This window comes from Nothoprocta perdicaria, unplaced genomic scaffold (assembly GCF_003342845.1).
Source record: "Nothoprocta perdicaria isolate Ctin4 unplaced genomic scaffold, notPer1 scaffold_271, whole genome shotgun sequence".
In the NCBI taxonomy this organism is placed as follows: domain Eukaryota; kingdom Metazoa; phylum Chordata; class Aves; order Tinamiformes; family Tinamidae; genus Nothoprocta; species Nothoprocta perdicaria.
The window spans coordinates 646189-661521 of record NW_020455501.1 but is presented as its reverse complement, the minus strand read 5'-3'; the positions used below and the strand labels follow the sequence as shown (position 1 = coordinate 661521).

Below are 15333 nucleotides of genomic sequence, written 5' to 3'. Positions count from 1 at the left end.
GATGAAGGTGGGGGATGATGAAGGTGGGGGATGATGAAGGTGGAGGAAGATGAAGGTGGGGGATGATGAAGGTGGGGGATGATGAAGGTGGGGGATGATGAAGGTGGGGGATGATGAAGGTGGAGGAAGATGAAGGTGGAGGAAGATGAAGGTGGAGGAAGATGAAGGTGGGGGAAGACCAAAGTAGAGGAAGACGAAGATGGAGGAAGGTTGGGTTTCCCAGAAGAGGATGGGGATGAGGAGACGGCGCTGGAAGCAGCTCTTGGCCTCCTTTTCGGGCTCCCAAACCCCGGCGGGACCCTGGAGCCCTCTCGAGTGCCCCGATGCTTTTCGCCCGGCGCGACCGCGGCGCTCCCGGACTTTTCCCCGCTGCGGGTGCGGCGAGCGGCCGAGGGGCAGGGCTCGGGAGCAGCCTTCCTCCTCCTCCTCCTCCTCGTCCTCCTCCTCCCGGGGCGGAGCCGCCCGCCCCCCGCGCCCGCCCCGCTGCCGGCCGAGCGGAGCGGAGCGGCGACACGCGCGGCCGCCTCCCCGCGCCCACCCGCGTCCCGCCGCCGCCTCGCCCGTGTCCCGCGTCCCGCTCCCCCGTGTCCCGCTCCCCCGTGTCGCCGCGCTCGGCGGGGCGCGGGGGGGGGCCCCGACGGCGGCGCCAGCATCTCCCGGCGGCAGCAGGTAAGGGCGAAGGGGGGGGGGGGGGGGTCGCATTGGTGTCACTTTTGGGGGTGTCGTGCGCCGTGAAAGGGGGTGCAATGAGCCCCCCCGCACACATTCCATGCCATGCTAATGAGGTGTTTAGTACACGCTGGGTTTGCACCCCCCCCCCCCCCCTCCCCCCAAAACGTGTTTCTTTGGCACAAATGTGCTTCGTGACCCTCCCCGCTCCAAGGTGGCTCCCCCGGCCGGGAGCATCCCCAAAGTGACRTGGGGAYGTGAGGTTCTGCCCGCTGGGGGGTTCCTGGGCAACAAGGGGTCGGATSCAGCCACCCCTGTCACTCCATCAGGCCGCACTTGCTTTGTGGCCACCAGGTAACACCTTGTTTTGGGGATCATCCACTGCACCCTGTCACCCCAGGACACATCCGTCGCCTGGAGCCCACCCCGGGCAGCAAAATCCCAAGGGAGATTTCAACTCGCTGTCCCTTGCCCAGGCCACCTGGGGCCCGTCTGGCAGCCGAGCCCTTTGGGAGCCACTCGGAGGTGGTGACATTCCCCGGGAGCAACCACTATTCACCTTAAACACCCTGTATTTTGTGGCAGCAGTGAGGAACCAGGCTGGGAGAGGGTGAATGCAGAAGGGCTTATTGTACTCATGGCACCCAGCAGAGAAAATCCTTGGAAAGAGGAGAAATTTGGGAAAAAAATAGAAGTTGGGAGGGAAAAGGAACCCACCCAAGCCCTGGCTGTTGTTGCATTGACGCTGTCTTCTGGGTCCACTCCAGCCCTGTGGATCCTGTGGCTGGGAAAGCGGGAGTTTAGGAGCTGCAGCCTTCTGCTGGGAAGGGTTTGCAATTCCCGGTGTCGGAGCTGCAAAACCTCCCGCCGGCCGGGTGGAAATGGTGATTCTTCAGCTGGGAAAAAAAAAAAAAAAAAAAGAGGAAAATTTGGCTTCTTCAAACTCGCCGCGCTTTGCGTACTCCGCACGGGCTCACACACCGCGCGGCCCTTGCCCACCTACGTGGGGCTTCTCCAAGCCCCGGGGGCAGCTCTTTCAATAGCTCTCCCTCCACCCAGACTTGAAGCATCTTCAAGCAGTTCCTCCAGCACCACTTGGCTGCAGAGGTCCTCTCAGTTTAGAAGGTATCTCTTTGTCAGGGGGTATGAGCTCCATTTCGAAGCAGAGTTAATTTTAGAGTGGGTGTCTCCACCCAGCTGTACTTTTTCTTTTTCTTTTTTTTTTTTTTTTCTATTAAATAAGCACGTTTTGCACGTTACTGTTCTTCCCAGCAATGATTTCTTGTGCTGGTAGGCAAAAATCTGAGTGATGTTTGTCTTGCGCGTCAACGGTGAAGAGCACCAAGGAGACGAGGCTGCTCCTGTGGAATATTTGGCGCGGGGTTGTCCTTTGTGGGAGCTGCTGGCTCGGAGTTAAGGAGAAGGATTTTAGTTTTAGCAGGGAAACAAACTGCTCTTAGGACCCAGGATTTTAACCTGCTGCTCTGGGGGGTCACAGTAGCCCCTGTTTGCAAATGTTGTTCCAGATCCGTCTCACTGATGCCCACCACTCTTTGCTTTGAGGCACTTCGGAGCTCACAGGTGGTGCAAGCTGGACCTGTGGCCTCTTTAGCACATGCAATTGCAGGTGATATTGCCCTTCAACTTGTTTTGGGTGTGAAAACAGTGGATTTCTGCTTAGGGATGGTTGCAGCCTCTGAGAAGGCTCTGTCCTAGTCGTGCACCTGGGTACACATTGGGCAGCTCCCATGCAAGTGAGGTGGAGACAGGGGTCCAAGCCATGAAAACTGTAGCTGGTGGGGAAACTGTTTGTGGCTACAGGAGTTTCTCGTCTCCAGGGAAGGCAGAGTCTGTGATGCTGGCTGAAAACTCCTTATTTATTTATTTAAGCAAAAAATGCAGCTGTGGGGGCCTGTGTTTTGCACCCCCTTGATGACAGTGAGATGAGATGGCTTCACCTGGGAGTCCTGGGCTGCTGCCTTAACAAGGCTTCATTAAGCTGCTGCAGCTGGTGAGCCTGCTCTGAAGAGGCTCAGTGGTGGAGAAAGAGGAGGCTTTGGTGGATCCTTCTTGTACAGGACAGGCTTGGTGTGAGGAGTTTGCATCAGCTTTGGGTTCATCTGTGCTCCTGGCTGCAAGGTGAGTGGTGTCTAGTGCTTCATCTGGTTGGAATAGGGTGTCTTCTCCCCCAGGACCAAAGACCTAGGGCTGCTCCTGCCCAGGGCTGCTCTGTTGGARCTCCCTGTGCTCAGGAGAGGGCAGTGTCACATCAAGGAGCCCATTCCTTGTGTGTGGAGGTGACACTCGGTGCCCACCCAGGGACCTGGCTGGGGGGTCCTTGCTGTCCTGCTCCTCCACCCATTGCAAAATATCTCCCTTCCGGACATAGTTCCCGCTGCTTTGCTGTGAGCCCTATACCCCAATGGCATTTGAGGGATCCTTGCGGGAATGCTGATGCGCTCGCTGCAGGGAAACGGGATTTAAAAGGCAGCTGAAGCGGGTGCGCTTGCCTGCCAGCTCCTCTCCAAGTGGGGATTAGAGACAGTTCCTTTAATGTGCGTCTCGCTTTCAGGAGAGGAAAAAAAAAAAAGAAAACTGCATGTTGGTGTTTGGCTTCGTTTCGGTTTCCTCTTTAGCAAAACCGCTGCGAGCTCCCTGCTTCCTCCAAAAATACCCACAGCCACTGGCCCAGCAGCAGCCCGAGTATTGGTGAAACGGCCCATCCTTGCTCGAGAACCTGGGGAGGAGGTGGAGGGGAGGAAGAAAAGCTTTATTTTTATGTGCACCTAAATATTTGTGCAGCGTTTCTGCCACGGAGCAGTTCCAAGGTGCAGCGCATTCTCCTAAAGGGTCTTCCAGCAAGGACCTTCGTGGCCACTGGAGACCTCTCATTGCTCTCAAGAACTTCACTAGCTCCTGCTGCTTGTACTGTGCTTTTATAAAATGCTGCTCGCTGCTGTTTTATCTTCCCCTTGGTTAGAKGAGACAAGGTTTGAGGCAAGGAGATGTGCGGTTCCTCCACCGTTTTTAGCTGTGTTTGAGGCTTATGGTCCTTGCAGRTTTCTTGGTGGGGTACCTCAGGTGTGACTTAAGTAGTGCAAGGTGAGGAGTGGAGTCTCCTTTCTATTAAAGGTATGTGGGGATGAGACACTTAAAAATACCCYGTGGCTTTGTTGTGGGTTTCAGTGTGTCTTCCTGGACTGCTCTCCTTGGTTGTACCTCTGGCAGCTCCTCTTGRATTGATGGTTTTCTCAATGTCAATCTAATGGCCTCAATCTGAAAATCGAGTCATTGCTCCTATTGCCTGCTGCAGAATTGAAGCCAAGCAGAGAGAAAACACTAATTTTCYAGCCCAGGAGGTGACAAGGGTCTTGCAGATCATGGTCACAATGTTGCAGCTGGATGGCAGGATCAGGAGGCGAGTGATGCRTGGGGCTGTTGGGAAGCGAGTCCCATCTTGGAGGTCACTTTAGAGCATGGAGGTGGTTGGGAGCCATTTCTCTGGAGCTTTTCCCTTCGGGAATCTGCCGCTTGCAGTTCCTGTGGCATTGACCTGGCTTGCAGAGCTGTGCCCGATGTGAGCGCCTGAATAATCCCTGTAATCCATGCATTGTTTTGAGCTTGTTAGGAGCCCTGGACTTCATCAGGCCAAGAGGTACGCCAACACCCGGTGCTTGTCAAAGCTTCTATTTTTAGGTGTCTTCATGTTAACATGCAAATTGTATTTACCACCAAGGGATYGCTCTGTGCTCACGCTGACCTTGCGAGCCCTGTGTTCCAGCTCGGCAGAGATACCCAAAAGTGTGTCCTTCCTCACACTCATATCTATGTGGGCACAATGTCCTGTGATGGCTTTGGCCCTGGGTTACAGGGACCTTGTATGAAGCTGAGAAAGCTGCTGGCATTGGAAGTGGTKGTTTTCTGTTTATTTCCTTCTGGAGCTCCAGTTCGTTTAAGTGGGACTTCAAAACTTAAACTGTGGTCTGCTAGACCTCTGGAGATGGGAAGGGATTCTTTGGGTGAGGGGTCTATGCTTTTTGTTGGAAAGCRTCCAAGTAAAGATCCCTGGGGAGGGTGGACATTTCACCAGCTAGTAGCTGACTGAACTCTTGGAGCAATGTGCCCACCCACGTATCCAAAGTGGAACCTCTCCATCTTCTGCAAACGAAGTGTTTTTTGGGAAGAGCAAGGTTGGTTTCTCTAGTTTTGGGGTTTTTGACCTTCCAAACCTGCCTTGTTGGGCCTGCTCCCACCCTGAGTTGGTGGTGCAACTCCAGGCTTGCCCAAAAACCACTCCTTGTTGGAGAGGATCTTTATGGAAGTGGATTTTGTCCGAGAAGCCATCGTGAATGGCTTATATGCTGCAATCTCTTTGTCAGGCTGTTGCTCAGTGATCTCGGCCTGTGAGCACAAATACACTAGGAAGCCTTAATGACTTAATGACTGGTGACCTGGTCCGTTGTCACCTGGATAAGAGCCTGAGCTAATGAACGGGAGGCCAAGAGTGAAGCCAGTTTTGAACCGGTGACCTGGAGGCAGAGATTCCTGGGGGGCTCCGAGGCCCTTCTGGATTTATCTTCCTGACATATTAAACGCTGTTGTACGGCAGCGGGAACACAACACACTAGCAGGAGAGCCTGAGAGACCGTTTTGCTGAGAAGCCGTAACCAGGAGTCCCGACTTCCTTAGAGATGCCCTGTAGCCACGAGCCACAAATCCACTTTTAAGAGCAGAATAAGCTTAAGCTAGGCAGTCTGTGTATTTCTAAGAAGTGTCAGCTTATAGTGCTTAACCCCTTCGTGTCCTAAGGAGTCCTAAGAAACTAGATTTGGGGATAATGGTCTTGTAGTACCAAGTGCTCTATTGGTGTCAGTGAAGGTTCCATGGGTCCCTCTTGGCCTTCCTGCTGCYACGTAGGGATAATATTGCAGGACCATCCTCAGGATGCCTGAGGATACATGGGGTGAAGAGCACGGAGCCACTGAGAAAGGGGAAAYGGGGCCACAAGACAACTTTTCCCCCTATATTTCTGCAATGTCCCTGCCTGGTCGGTATGTGCTCTGCTGTTATTTGTGGGGGTGATGAGATGGGCTCGGTAAGGAGAGTGCTGTGCTGTAGATAAAATGGACTGTGTGCAAGAGCTGTTCCCCTGGGAGTTTATCAGCTCCATTAAAACTTCAGTAGTCACTGAGGCTTGAGAGGACMCAGGTTTTCCTGGGTCCTTTAGCAGTATGGAACTGTTTGGAAAGGAATTGCACTGAGGAAGTGCACTATAAGTCCCTCRGATTCCTTAGGAAAAAAAGGCAGTGGGTGATTTGAGGGGTAGGATTGTCAGCCAGGAGATGATCTTGGCTTAAGTGCAGGAGAGTGCTCATTGGGGTGCATGTCCATGAGTTGCTGAGCTGGTTGGGGACTGCTGGAGGTGGTGGCTGGTCTCAGATGGCACTAAGTTAAATGGAGGGATCTGCCTCTATGCATCTTGCTAGACTGTGCTTTCCTTGGGGAAAGAGCTCTTGGTGCTTTTGGGCCCATCTCCCGACTTGGCTTGATGCCCCTCCAGAGCACTGACCTCTGTGATGGTGGCAATAACCTGGGATGACACCGGTAAAGGGCATGGTGCTGTAGAGTTCAACCTGGAATAGCTTGGCTCCTGCTCTGAGCTCAAAGCATGCAGATTTAGGTTCTCCCATGTGTGTTGGGAATGTGTTGGAGTATATGGAGAGGTTGCATTGGTCATGACTTTGGTCCTGGCCTTTTCCAGTTTGGACAGCTGACCCTRTCCCCACAAAGATGCCTCCGTTCACATGGGATGTGCAACCTGGAGCTTTCTCCAGGGCAGGTGTCCACAGCAGCTCTTGAGTGGGTGTCCAAGAAAGGGCTGAGCCTCCCTAAGAGGGAGATGTGGTGATACCCGCTCTCCACTGCAGCCTGGAGCCACGACAGCTGTTCAGCAAATGGTCTTGGCACCTTGTCATGGGGGAATGAAAACATTCATCTCCTGCAAAGCTCTTCCAGCAGGAGGGATAGAGTATGGAGACTGAGGTGGTGATACCACCAAGAACATAAGTCAAAGGCCTTGGTAGTGGTGTGTAGCTGTTGCTATCGGAAAGAGACTGCACATATTTTTTCTTCCCTATTTGCTTCCCTGTTTTTCTTTCTTTTTCTTTATTTATTTTTCTCTCTCTTTATGCTTTCCAGCAGCAGCATAAATGCAGAGGAAGTCATGGGACAGGAGACCCAAACCCGAGGTTTTCTCCAGGGTTTCCTCTAGCAAAGCTGATGTTATTCCGGGGAGCATCACCCTGGCTGCACTGCAAGTACTCGAAAACGTTGAATAAGCTGGCTGGTGAACAAAACTGKGAACAAATGCTCGTTCCTGCAACGCACATGGCTGTTGCAAGGTCGATGTGACCCAAACAGGCACTTGGGTTCAGGTTTTCAGCAAACACTTGCCTCTGCTCAGCTGTGTAATTAGCTAATGGGATTTAACACARCAACGGATGTTTCTAACTCAGTTTTGTGTTAGAAACCTAATCAAAAAAAAAAAAAAAAAATCCAAATAATGAAATAAATGAAAAGGTGTCTGTAATGCCCCAGTTCAAGTAGCAAAGGCAGCTGGTTTCTACCAGACTTTACGTGCTAACCATTCTATCTGAATTGACCCCAAAGGTTGTATGCATCTACTGGTACTTGCTATTTCTGAATACCTTATGCTTAAGCAGGTGCCTACTGTGAAATTCCTTTTGTATAAATACCACTAGGATGTAATTTATTGCCAGGGTCTCTGAAGATGCTGGAAGAGCATTCTGAGGAGAGGAAAGCTCTTGTCCCCATGCTGACGTTTCTGGGGACTATCCCATTACTCTTATGAGGGAATGTGAAGTCTGATTTCTTGATCTTGTCTCTGTTTTTGCCTAGTTGCCCTAAAACTTGCCATAGTCATTTAATATTGCCTAAAGCTGACGAGATGTCCTGTTCCACCCTAGCCATTTTGGTCATGGGTCCCGTGCATTTGACTATAAAATATTGACTTTTTTTTTTTTAATTTTATTTTACTTTTTTGGAAGCTATGGGATTAAAAATCTCCAGAACATTTGTGGCTGTGTGACTGTCATCTCTACCAAGCCAGTCCCTTGACAAGGGTGTGAATAAAACCCTGTTATGTCTCATGCACCATCAAATTTAATGCCAGCTAAATAGTGGAGGTGTTGAGAGGAAACATAGGGCTAAGGCAGTATTAGAAAATGTTGCTGGTATTAGAAAAAAAAATAAATTTAGCTGCAAGTGGTTGAGCTTTGAAGTAAACAGTAGTATGGAAGTTCAGTGAGTGGGCTTGCGGGAATTGCTGACCTGGTGTCCTGATTCCCCCCAGGCTTGTTCCCTGATGGGAGATTAGTGGTAGGGAAAGACTTGCATCCCAAGAGTCATAAAATTGTCATGAGACATGAGGATTGTATTTAAATCATTTTTTGTTCTAGAATTTAAACTASATAAGGGCTTCTACTTTTAGCTTTCTTTTGTGGCATGAATGGTGGATGGAGGAGGAGTTCTCATTTTTCTTGCATTGGTAGGAGAACTTGGTATTTGTCAGGCTGAAACATGTTGGTGACCTCTTGGCATAGCTTTAGAGGAGACCTGTGGCCACCCTGGTGCTTTTGGGTGCTCGAGGTCTGCTCAAGCTGTTGTGCTTTGTTTCCTGGGTGCTTGGAAAGCATTTAGGGAAATTATTTACATTATATATATTTATATGCACTATATTTATATTTTTTCCTTCTTTCCCTATCTCCATGGAGTTTACTTGGCAACGCAATGGAGTTCAACAGGAAGATGAGCAGGACTTGTTCTTGTCTCATTTCCACGAGAATATTTTGCCATATGAATAGCTAGGTCTTTGCCTTCTGCTTGCTCAAGCACAGATGATGGGTATCTTGAGAGCTGTGTGTTCCACCAGCTCCAATTCCTGCAAAGATGAGAGCAAAGCACAAGGAAGCACTTCCTTCAGGAAAATCTTGCTGTGCTAAGATGACATTGAGAGCACTTTCAAAGCATGTTCTCATGCTGGATGAAATGGAGATAAAATGGGAAATCGGAAAGCTGCAAGGAGAATGGAAAGCTGCGAGCAGAGGACTTTGGGTTCTTCCTGCCAGTGCAGATCCCTACAGAGAGCCTGGGGCTGTGGGAGGACAAGAAAACATCAAGTGGCTTTTTTTGRTGCTAGCAGATGGCCCCCGGTGCTAGCACTTCCTTCTGGAGAARGCTGGAGTGCTCAGTGGGCCCTCAAGGCTAATTCACCTAGATGKGAAGGCTAATTCACCTTGGATGTCAAGATATCCTTTTATTTCTGTCTTGTGTGGGCTGTAGGCAGTCTCTGCTCTTCTCAAGGAGTAAGTAATGCCCCTTGCAAGACCACACAGGTTTTCTTATTCCATGTGCTCGATGGGAACAAGGAAAATGCTCTTTATTCTCTTACCAGCCCTATCTTATGGACAATTATTTGGTGTTATGGATGACTCAAAGGTGTTTGCTATAGAAATGAGACTGCTATAAGCTTGCAACAGAGCTTTGTATGACGCTCTAGGACGGCAGTTGTGCGGGTCTAGTATGAAGGTGCTGTCAGAACCTTTGTGCAATGGAAAYCATTGCCATGGAGAATCTGAAGGTGGCAACTGGGCAACCTTGTGGAAGGAGCTGGGTGGCCTCTGTAGAGAGGAAAGTGACTTGGTGGAGGTATCTTTTGGTGACATGTTGAAGCAGGGCATTGAAGGTGGTGTGACAGGTTCAAGCATAGGTCTTTTGGAAGGTGATAAGGGCTGAGATGTGTGAGAAGGTCTAGAGAAGGCCATGCAGGAGCTTGGCCTCTGTGCCTTGCTGTCACACTTGAATTTGTTGGGAGTAAGGTAATGGAGCAAAGCCTGTCCTCAGTGTAAYGTCACTGTTTTGTGGGAGCAAGTCTACAGAGCTCTTGGAGGACCATGAAGTAAAAATAGAGCATGTTGGATGGSATAAGGAAAGGGAACGTGAAGTAGCTTTCTCCACCCTTCAGCTTTCCTTTTTAACAGTGTTTCTCCAGCACTTTAGTCCATTACTAAACATGTCACTTGTGATTTTATTTTTGTGTATCGTGATGGTATTATGGATGGTAATTCAGTACCAGAAATACTTCCAGTTTGGGATGCAACCTGCCCAAAATAGCTGGGAGCTCTGTGAGGGCTGACACTTGGCAAAGGGCTCTGCTCACTTTATCCTTAGCGTGCCAGTGGGCTGAGTTCATGGAGCATCTTTGGAGCCAGGGGGTGTACAGGTGTTAATAGGAAAACTTCTTGTCATTGCAGCAGTGACACACGGGTGATTTTGAGATGTTTGGCAGCAAGAGAGCTGTCACATGAGCATTGCTCCTTCTTGTCAATTTAGGCCTCTGGTAGATGAAAACTTGAAAATAAATCCCTGCAAAGCCCCGAGAAGCAAACAATGATCATGAAGCTTGGGGATCCATTATTCTTCTAAGAGTTTCTCCATGGATTGGCAGCATCGTTATGAAGAAGTGCAGATAAAGGGTTAGAGTCCATCTGCCTAGAGGTCAAGTCCTTGGCTTTCTGGCATGGGAGTGGGAATATAATGGAGGTCTTCAAACCCAGTAGCCTCCAGTGATTTAGAGGTGAAGAGGAAGTGTTGGGTGCAGTAAATGGGGACTAACTGGGGTGGGAGTAACATCTTGGTCTTCCAGTTCTGATTATAGGACCTGTAGTGGACTATATTTAGCTGCTGCTTTTAGTCCTTGATAAGTGACTGCAAATGGCACTAACAGAGAGTCTAACAGTTGAACCTGCCTTTGCTGCACCCTCCTCGGTCTGAATTACGGTGACTCAGTGGGTTTCTCAGGGAATAACCTCGGAGGAGGACGACGGGGAAGGTGCTAGCTCTTTGCAATCAGTACKGATATCCTCCAGACTCTTGCCTCGGGTGACCCTGGAAGGTCCAATTTTTGCTGAGAAGTGCCTGATAATGCAGCGACTCTCCCTTGTATTTAGCAAAAGCAACACAGTTCACACCGTCATAACTAAAACACAGGGAAAAGCTAGCGGCGAGGTGGAATCTTTTGAGGATTTGGCATATCCAAGAGGGAAGAAACTAAATCTGCTCCAAGAGGTCATTTTTTTTTCTTTTTTTCCAGAGGGCTGTGTTTTGATGCGAGTTTATTTGCTGGCATGTCAGCAACTACATCAGGGASAGTAGTGGGATATGTGCAGTGTTAGATGTGGATGGTTTCACGTGCTGCTCAAACTCATGGCTTTCTGGCAATACAGGAGCTTGTATTGTTCGTACAGCAGTGGCCTGACCCTAAAGGAGTCATCATCCCTTGCTATGAAAGGCAGGGTGCTTGTGCATCTATTGGCCCTTGCTCAGCAAGTGTTTTTGGTACCTATGTTCATGTGTATGTTCTTGTGAACGCTTGACACTGAAGAATAGCTCCTGGTCTTGCTGGGAAAATATATGTGTGGAAATGTGGTAGTCCTAATGCATGGAGGGAGAGCAAGGCAAGTTGCTGTCTGGAGAGATCTGCCACCAGATCTAGGTGTCACCATATTGACCATCAGCATGAGCTTCAGGGTCAGAAATGGGATTGATCTGGAGTTTGCAGCAGGCTTGGTGCATGGGATGCTCTTYGCTTCCAAAACTCCTCCTGGTCTCTAGGCATGTGCTAAGCTGCTTGGGCAGCAGTTGTGTTCAACCCATGCTGCTTCTCTTCYTCCAGTACAGCTGCTCCTAGGAGCAGGGGACAGCGATGCTGCTGGATGGAGGGCTTGGTTCTGCAAAGATCTTTGGTTTCTCTCACAGAACACTCATGCATTTCAAAGCATGATCCTGCTGGTGGTTTTGCAGCTGGTAGACTTCCCTATGCATATTGAAGAGCTAGATCTCTAGTAAAACCCTCTTCCATGCAAGCTGCCAGCCACAGGGCTGTGGATGCAATTATTCCTCTCGCCTCTTAACACTGACTCTACTGCTTAATGTCAAGGGATGGACGAAATTTAGTTGCATCCAAATAGCCTCTAAATGTAATAATTCTGCAAGTCATTGGCTTCCCCATGCTGGTTTTGGTAATGGGATAACTCTGCTTGACCGCCTCTATTTACAGAGCACAGATGGGCTCCTGGCCCAATAGCTTGATTGCTTGTAATTATTTCAGATTGCTAAAATAAGATTCCTAATGCTTTCAGGTGGCTGCTCTGCCCTGAAGACTATGGGCAGTGTTGGAGTCTGTTTCAATCCCATTTCTTGTTGGGTGTAAAGATGGGTATTGCTGTGGCTTTTGCCAACCTTCCTTAGCAGCAATCCTGGGTATTGGCTGTGCAATGGAAATGTTTTTTCCTTTTTTTTTTTAAATAATACAATTACATTTTAAAATTACAATTTAAAAAAATACAATTTAAAAAAGAGGTATGGGGAAAACAAAAGCAACCAACAAAGGAAGCAGTCACCTGAATTGTGTATAGGTGAATTTCTTGTGTGGTTCTGGCCTGACTTGTAAAACTTAAATTTATTTCAATGCATTAATTGAAATTTATTAATAAAATTGGGGTTATTTATTAAAAATGTCTTCAGAAATGGTTCTCTCCTTCTCTCACCCCTGACTCTTCCCCAAGATGACTTTATTTATTTTCTTCCCTTTACCCTTTTGGTGTTGCCTGCAGGCCTCCCATTTGTTGATGCGACGTGCTTGCTGCATTGATCTGGGCACTTAAATAGCACAAAAATGTTGTGAACCCTGAGAAAATCTGGCAGCTAACTTTGGCACCGTGCACCTTCTCGCTCCCTGTGTGGGAGAGCACAGCAAAGTGCAGGTACTTAGCAGAGCAACCTCAGAGGAATCTTTATCTCGGTGGAAACAGATGGAGTTTGACTTCATGTCAATTATGAGCCTAGAATAACTCAATTTTACTGCAGAGGAAGTAGAAAGGTGCAACGCAGCCACAGCCTGGATGCTGACAAGCAGGAATTCTGCTCGGAGGAGGCCTCTGCCTGGCACGTACTCCAAGTATTTCCAAGCTTAAGAAACTTAGCCATCAAATAAGCCCCACTTGCTGTCTTGTACAGGCTTTGAGTTGGGAAGATACTAAGCAGATTTTAGCTCTTCTCCTGCCTCGTGTCTGGCATTTTGGACGAAGGGGTAGCAGGTCAGCCTCGGTTGCTCTTGGCTCTACTCTGACTGTTGCATGGGTCTTTATTTTTCCCCTTATCCCTTTTTCCCTGTGCTTGATGCACAAAGGTTGACTTGGCAGCAGGGCTGGCACTTGGCTTTGCACACCCTCATACCCAGGGCTTCCAGCAGTCACCTGTATGCCAGTGGTGCCCTTGGGTCTTGACTTTGTGCCCGGGTGAAGATGCACAGTCCTTGGCATCATGCTTGATGAGCTGCAGTCCACCTACTCAATTACATCATGGCCAAGATAGCTCCTAAACCATCCTTTCTTCCTCTACGGGAAGAGATACTCAACCCTCTGAGCTTTGTGGGTCTTCCTGCAGGTCTGGATTTCTGCAGTTCCTAGGTTTCATAATGGGCCTCTTAAATGGGAGAAGAGTTGTTTTTCCTTCTGCTGGATGCTACATGATCAAAATTGGGCCCATAAGTTGGGGACAGTCCCAGCACTTCCTGGGCAAGTGGGCTGCTAGTTGGGTTTGTGCTGATGTCTTGACGAGCTCTCCAGGTAAGTCCGTGTGTCATGGCTAAGTTGATAGCTGTGCAACAACCCCTGATCTCCCACAAAATAAAACTGTGGCATCGCCCATCCTGAGCCTCTCTGGAAACCCTTGTGCTCTTGGGAAAGCACTCACTTCTCTGAACAAATTGTCTGCTCTTTAGTCCTGGTCTGGGCTCAGCCTGCTAATGCCTGTGTCTGAAGGGTCTGCTTTGGTGGATAGTGTGATCTATTTTTTTTTGTATACATAAATATGTGGGTTTGGAGGAGAAAAATGTGGTAGGATAACCGTGCAATCCTCCCCCTGCAATTTTCCTAGCTGGGAAACATGTGAAGGCATCAAATTGAACGCTGGCCTTGGTCTGCAGCCTTCATGATCACTTGATGCTGGAGAATCTATGGCTTGCAAACCCACTTGCCTCAAGCCTATTGCCAAGGCCTTTACTTTATTTAGCAGGTGCAGTTATTAAGTTGTGGATGGGGTGCATGTAGCTCTGCTGTGTGAGGAACATCAGACGTGGGTTCCCTGGAGCGTGGGACCACCGTGACCTCTCTGGCRTCTCCAGAGTTGTCGTTGGGGGATGTTTCCCCTCATCCCTGAAAGGATGAGATGGAGAAAACCGGCGTCGACAGCCAGCGGAAGCCGCCTGGGATGAGGTGGTGGTGGGGCTGCCTGTTCCCATGGCCGCTGCGGAGCGGAGAGGCGAGCAGGAAAGGGAAGTTGTCTTAATTAGGAAGCGAGGTCCAGCTGTGTAGGTGATAGCTGTGGTGAGAGGGAGGCCCTCGGAGTCTCCTGGTGCTTGACTTTTGACATGCTTGAGGAGGAAATACACCTCATCTTGGAGTTTTGTCACCGAATCCTCCTTTACTTTCTCCTCTTGCTGTAGCTGCCTTTGCTCTTGCTCAGGTGGGGAGTGATTTCTTGCATGCAAGAACTGAGAGCCACGGAAGTTCTTCTTTAGGATTCTCCCCCCAAACTGATGCTTAAGGGGAAGCTAGTCAGCTCCCAACAGGGACGGATGTCTCCAGAGTGTCTGCCCTTTGCTGTCCACTCAGCAGCCAGCCCAAGCCCTCTGTTTGGTTTATCTCTCCTCACTTACAAATAACACTTCCTAAAACCAACATTGGGAGCAGCCGTTTGGTCTGTTGGAAAGTCCTTTGAAGCTGTGGGATGAGGAGTCCCGTGGAGGGCATCCGCTCGAGTAGCACTGTTCCAACACAGTGTTTTTCCTGTGAGCATCATCCCTGGATGCTCCTGCCTGGATCTGCCTATAATTGTGGTGCTGAGCGCCTCTCAACTCATTGCAGTCTGGGGCTGGCTTAYTGGAGAGACTAAAAATGCTGGAAAGGGTTCAATAAAGAAAGCCTTGGACTTTGCTACTGCTTGTGGCTCACTTAACTGCACCTTAATGTGCTGCAACTAATTTATTAAATCCCTATCTCTTGCCTCGGCAAGCTTAAGCCTCCCCTAAAAGGCAATAAAAGTTTAAGTCCATCAGTCTTTGCTAATATTTGGCTTTTCCTTTAGAGGAAGGAAATGTGATCCTAATCTCCAGATTAAATTGCATCTGCACTTCCAGAGAGAGAGAGAGAGAGAGAACAAAAAAAAGTGAATTTGTAACGTGTTTAATGAAGCCTAGAGAGATGTCTTGGATGGGGGGCAGATGATGGACAGAAAATACCTGTCTTTTAGGAACTTTCACCCTCCAAAATTATTACAAGATTTCCTACTAACTTAATGAATCCTGTGAGCTTTCAGACATGCCACTGCTATTGGRAAGCAGATGTCAGAGTTTAATTGCACGCGTCTTCCCAGAGCATTTGAGTGGAAAGTGTTCCTTGGGGACTAGGCTCTGGCTCTGCAGAGATGCCAAAAAACAAAACGCTAAAAGGTTGGAGAGAATTTTAGAACCCTGACTCTGCTCGTCAAACTTCTGTTTTCAGTCTCTCTAACCTGAGACACGAG

General features: G+C 49.1%; 1 protein-coding gene across 2 annotated transcripts in view; it reads left to right on the top strand.

Annotated features, from left to right (window-relative positions):
* Positions 1–651: 651 nt before the first annotated feature.
* Positions 652–15333, top strand: part of GDPD5 (glycerophosphodiester phosphodiesterase domain containing 5) — a 154150-nt gene continuing 139468 nt past the window's right edge. The window contains exon 1 of one of the 2 annotated variants that reach the window (XM_026040957.1): positions 652–669. The gene's annotated coding sequence lies outside the window, so the exon portion shown is untranslated. Of the gene's footprint in view, positions 670–2717; positions 2809–15333 lie in introns of those variants that run through there. The other variant, XM_026040955.1, reaches the window with a different exon arrangement.